This window comes from Nanorana parkeri, unplaced genomic scaffold (assembly GCF_000935625.1).
Source record: "Nanorana parkeri isolate BGI_ZX_2015 unplaced genomic scaffold, ASM93562v1 scaffold2976, whole genome shotgun sequence".
Classification (NCBI taxonomy): domain Eukaryota; kingdom Metazoa; phylum Chordata; class Amphibia; order Anura; family Dicroglossidae; genus Nanorana; species Nanorana parkeri.
This window is the reverse complement of record NW_017309244.1, coordinates 76518-82708: the sequence shown is the minus strand read 5'-3', so window position 1 is coordinate 82708 and position 6191 is coordinate 76518.

Here is a 6191-nt window from a genome sequence, read left to right as displayed (position 1 = left end):
AACAGCCGGTTCGCCACCACTGCCTTAGACCCCCTGAAGGTATCCCAGCACACTGAACAGAAGAGGGAACTCGGAGGAACCGGCCACTGCCGACTCATCAAACGATTCGCCAGATGGGTTTGAACTTGACCCCGGGAGTTCCCAGTCCCCCCCCAAAAAACAAAGTTATTATCTGGTGATATTTAATCACCACTGGGGGAGGGGGGGCGAGGGGGGGGTGTTTATTTTTTACTATATTAAGGAAAAATTACCGTAAATTTGGAAAAAAAAAACCTGTTGCCCCTATATTAAATTATGAAACATTTAATAATACCCAATTATTTGGTAAAATATAAAAGACGGGTAAATAGACACCGAACGTGTCAAGCCTTAAAATTGTGCGCGCCCGCGAAACCTCAAAAAACTACCATACGCGAAATTGACCATAGGCGACGCTTCAAAAGCTTTTGCCGCTCATCGGTTTAGTGTTAGCAGCGATTGATGGCCCTACAATTATCGCTCTCACTGCGACGGTCGCGGCGATATGTAACATGTGCGGCGTAATGGATGCCATCGTCGTTTTCGCACGTATGCACACCCGACGCATGTTTGCACGCGTGTATGTATGGGGGGGGGGGCTTTAAAAAAAATTGTGTTTTTAAAATTCTTTTTCATGTGACTTTAATTTTTTGCAACGTAAATTTTTTTTCCACTTAACTTTATTGCTATCACATAGGGGGACAAGAAACCACCCTATGTGATAGCAAAGAGGATGTGACAGGTCCTCTTTATGAAGACATCAGGGGTCTTCAAGACTTCTAATGTCACTTAGGGACCCCCAAAGAAGCTGATGAGGCAAACAGATCTGCTTCATCAGCTTCTGAAGCTGGAGAGTGACACAAGAATGCGGAAGTGATGGGCGGGGCTAACAGGCTGTATATATACACGGCCTGTTACATCCAGGCGGTTAATTGATTCTAATAACAACAGTAGCGGAGCAATGCACTGCGCAAGTTACTCGTGGAAGAAAAAAAAGTTGGAGTATGACTTGTTTTTATTGGCTGAATGACATTTGGTTATACACATTGGTGGCAGGCATCGAAAGGCGACTCTCATTGATCCCGGTCGAGCCCCCAAAATTCCCGATTTTTTTGCTACCCACAACAATACACAATGCATATAAAGTGACTCTGAATGTAAAACAGTCACATGACACATTGGTAGCCGGCATCGAAAGGTGACTCTCCTCTCCTGGACTGTAATGGCTTCCTCTGATTTCACGGCACACTGTGAGCTTCAGGAGGAACCAGGGAAGGCAAAAGGGGATGGTGGGGGCCCCTCATAATGGGCACAGCGGGTGTACAGACCCGGGAACTCAGCACAGGGATGGTGGGGGCCCCTCATAATGGGCACAGCAGGTGTACAGACCCGGGAACTCAGCACAGGGGTGGTGGGGGCCCCTCATAATGGGCACAGCAGGTGTACAGGGATCTTAGGCAGAGATCTCACCAGTAGGGTCATTGGGTTGTAGAAGGATGATGATGTGTTACGGTTTGTCCCGGAAGGGTTTCTCTACGGTCAGAGCGGTGGAGCTCCGGAATGTTGTTGGGGAATTTCGGAGCGTCAGTGGAGAGGTGTAAAGCGATGTGTGCAGTCCGTTGGTCTGTGTACAGAAACAGCACAAAGCGGCTTCATGTAACCTGGACTGACATTCCGGAGACACATGGCTCGGCCATGTTCCACATATAAATCATGTTTCTGGGACACGCGTGCCCCGGTTTATAGAACTCTGCAGCTCTCCAGGTGCCACGCTCCCCCTGCACAATGCTGGGACTTCAGCCGGCGTGGAACATTTGCGCTCGCACGTTTCGGGGTTAATTCCAGAAACATAACTGCTGAGTAAATCTCTGCGCGCCTCGTGACAACATCACAGGACGGAGCGGATCCAATCAGCGCTAATGCACCCGTGTTTGTGTATGTAGAGCCTTCCCCATGTAATGACTTACAGATCGCGTCGGCCAATCCTGTGGACCGTACGCACGCGCAATGAGGGCGCCCGAAGGGGGGTAGTTGAGATCACAGCCGCTGACGCAGTGGTCGCCATTGTTAAGCTGAATGAAACATGAAATGCCAAATTTGGGTGTAAATTGTTACAGTAACAGCTTTACTTTTTGTTACATTGTTACCAGTGAGCGCAGTTACACGCTACATGGGAGTGCGCTGTCATTATCTCTGCTCATCCACAGCTCCCCCTAGTGGAGGGTGGTAGTACTGCTCTGCTCATCCACAGCTCCCCCTAGTGGAGGGTGGTAGTACTGCTCTGCTCATCCACAGCTCCCCCTAGTGGAGGGTGGTAGTACTGCTCTGCTCATCCACAGCTCCCCCTAGTGGAGGTTGGCAGTACTGCTGTGCTCATCCATAGGCCCCACTGGTGGGGGGGTGTCAGCTCCTCTGTACAGAGACTGATGTGACTGTGGGTGGGAGGGGATATTAGAGTGTAAGCTCCTCTGTACAGAGACTGATGTGACTGTGGGGGAGGGGACATTAGAGTGTCAGCTCCTCTGTACAGAGACTGATGTGACTGTGGGGGAGGGGACATTAGAGTGTCAGCTCCTCTGTACAGAGACTGATGTGACTGTGGGGGAGGGGACATTAGAGTGTCAGCTCCTCTGTACAGAGACTGATGTGACTGTGGGGGAGGGGACATTAGAGTGTCAGCTCCTCTGTACAGAGACTGATGTGACTGTGGGGGAGGGGACATTAGAGTGTCAGCTCCTCTGTACAGAGACTGATGTGACTGTGGGGGAGGGGACATTAGAGTGTCAGCTCCTCTGTACAGAGACTGATGTGACTGTGGGGGAGGGGACATTAGAGTGTCAGCTCCTCTGTACAGAGACTGATGTGACTGTGGGGGAGGGGACATTAGAGTGTCAGCTCCTCTGTACAGAGACTGATGTGACTGTGGGGGAGGGGACATTAGAGTGTCAGCTCCTCTGTACAGAGACTGATGTGACTGTGGGGGAGGGGACATTAGAGTGTCAGCTCCTCTGTACAGAGACTGATGTGACTGTGGGGGAGGGGACATTAGAGTGTCAGCTCCTCTGTACAGAGACTGATGTGACTGTGGGGGAGGGGACATTAGAGTGTCAGCTCCTCTGTACAGAGACTGATGTGACTGTGGGGGAGGGGACATTAGAGTGTCAGCTCCTCTGTACAGAGACTGATGTGACTGTGGGGGAGGGGACATTAGAGTGTCAGCTCCTCTGTACAGAGACTGATGTGACTGTGGGGGAGGGGACATTAGAGTGTCAGCTCCTCTGTACAGAGACTGATGTGACTGTGGGGGAGGGGACATTAGAGTGTCAGCTCCTCTGTACAGAGACTGATGTGACTGTGGGGGAGGGGACATTAGAGTGTCAGCTCCTCTGTACAGAGACTGATGTGACTGTGGGGGAGGGGACATTAGAGTGTCAGCTCCTCTGTACAGAGACTGATGTGACTGTGGGGGAGGGGACATTAGAGTGTCAGCTCCTCTGTACAGAGACTGATGTGACTGTGGGGGAGGGGACATTAGAGTGTCAGCTCCTCTGTACAGAGACTGATGTGACTGTGGGGGAGGGGACATTAGAGTGTCAGCTCCTCTGTACAGAGACTGATGTGACTGTGGGGGAGGGGACATTAGAGTGTCAGCTCCTCTGTACAGAGACTGATGTGACTGTGGGGGAGGGGACATTAGAGTGTCAGCTCCTCTGTACAGAGACTGATGTGACTGTGGGGGAGGGGACATTAGAGTGTCAGCTCCTCTGTACAGAGACTGATGTGACTGTGGGGGAGGGGACATTAGAGTGTCAGCTCCTCTGTACAGAGACTGATGTGACTGTGGGGGGAGGGGATATTAGAGTGTAAGCTCCTCTGTACAGAGACTGATGTGACTGGCTCAGTGATCTCTGTACAGCACTGCGGTATAGGTCAGAGCTATATACATGTATAATATAATGGGGAGCGGTGTGGGCAGATTGGGGAACTCTCAGGCAGGAGAAGGAAGCCGGGTGGGTGTGGAGGGGCGGCTCGGAAGCAGCTGGCTGTGTCCGTCATGTGCGGGACCATCGGGATTGCTGAGCTGCAAGCAGAATGTCCTCTCATTGTTCCGGCCCTTCTGGATCCGTTTTAGATTGTCAGCTCTTCTGGTCAGTTCTGTCTTGCTGCAAGGGTCATTTTATACAGACTGTGCCTTTAAAAGTCTCATGCTGGTCTGCCGGGCTCCTCCCCTCCCCTCTGATGTCACTGCACACTGGGAGCTCCGCACAATGCGCATTAGAACCTGCAGCAAGTCAGAGAGAACTCCGCCTCATTTCCCTTGCTGGAGGTCCTCCAGCATCATCCAAAGCTTTCCTCCCCAGCCTGACTGTCCCTGGCCCCGCCCCTTTCATTCATTGGATTTCAGTTCTGTCAATCATAGAGGCTCAGCATCACATGTGGGCATTACCTAAGGTGGTCAGCATGCAAATGTAGCCTACCTAGGAACGCCCACCACACTGACACCCACCCATCAAGGCATTTTGATATTTGCATATCTCCTCCCAAGAGCCAGCCCACCGCTTGTATCAGGGCTCTTGGGAGAAGTACTGAGGCAGGGTGCTGTGATGTTTTCAAATAGGAAGGTTATTCCCTCCAGCGAGTACCCAGATAGCAATAGAAACCTGACAGGGGCTTTACACCCCCGCCAATCTAAGGTTTTGGCTTTAGATACACTATCAGGGAGCTGCCATTTGTGTCCCTCTGGTATGCAAACACTGTCCAAGCTTCTAGGCTGTCTCCACCGAAGATGTCACGCCATTGGCCAGTGAGGCTGCCCATCATATCAGTGGCCCAATTGTGTGGCACAGCGAATGGGAGGCGGGGCTAAATTAACACCCTGGGAGACTGGTTGATATTTGCATTGAGCTGCGAGCAGATCAGGTGCAGCCAGGGGGAAGCCCTGCCCGGGGTGGTGGGAGGACTTTACCGAGCCAATCATCTTTTTTAAAATAACCAGTATAGTAGCTTCAGGCTGGGTTGGGCCCCTCTCAAGAGCTGGGCCCCCGAGTGCTGCCTCCCATTCCACCCTTGCTTCTGATCTCATCGGACATTATCGGTTACAGATCAAAACTGGTAACAATGTGAAAGGCGTCCATTCTAAAATCTGGAATATCGGATGCAATTGGGCGTACGATGAGCGGCTGCCGTATGTAGCAGGATTCTGCACCAATATCCTGACCCCCCCTCCCCCGGGGGACCCCCGGACCTCCCACGGGGAACCAGTAACAATGTACTGATGGAACTGCGACGCTTCCAGCAGATGGTTACATGGCGTTCACCAGCATTCTGGCAGTGGTGAGCCCAGCCGCGCAGTACCTCAGTGTGTCCAGCAGAGGACGGATGTCTCACACATAATTCCCAGCAGGAGAGACCACAGGCCTTTAACCCTTTCACCTCCGCGCCCCTCCACCTCTGGTCATGTGATCAGTAGAAGCAAAATAACTGAAAGCTTCACACTGAGACCGAAGTGTCAGTCAGCCGAGAGAGACCCATCCACATCGACCTCTGTGCACTGCGATATCACTATACTGTATGCCACTATATTTATTTCACAAAGACGGTCCCTGCCGGGGTTTAGCCGAGTGCCTGGGCCAGCACGGCTGGTCTCAGAGGATGGGGAGATCTGCAAGGCCACCATGGAATATTTATAAAGCTGGACCGCGATCTCTATTCATAATGGACTCGCGTTACAAATGAGCAAAACTGTTCGTATGAACCACAATTGTGACCAGATTATAGCAATCTGATAATGATATGCGCAAACCTTTCCCCATATATTGTAGGGATAATGTGTATAGAGAGGATACGGCTGTCTCTATGCAGTGTGATATGTAGGGATAATGTATATAGAGAGGATACGGCTATCTCTATGCAGTGTGATATGTAGGGATAATGTGTATAGAGAGGATACGGCTATCTCTATGCAGTGTGATATATAGGGATAATGTATATAGCGAGGATACGGCTATCTTAGAGAGGGGAAGAGAGAGAGGAGAGATAGAGAGAGAAGGGGGAGAGAGAGGAGAGAGGGAGAGATAGAGAGGGGAAGAGAGGAGAGATAGAGAGAGAAGGGGGGAGAGAGAGGAGAGATAGAGAGGGGAAGAGAGAGAGGAGAGATAGAGAGAGAAGGGGGG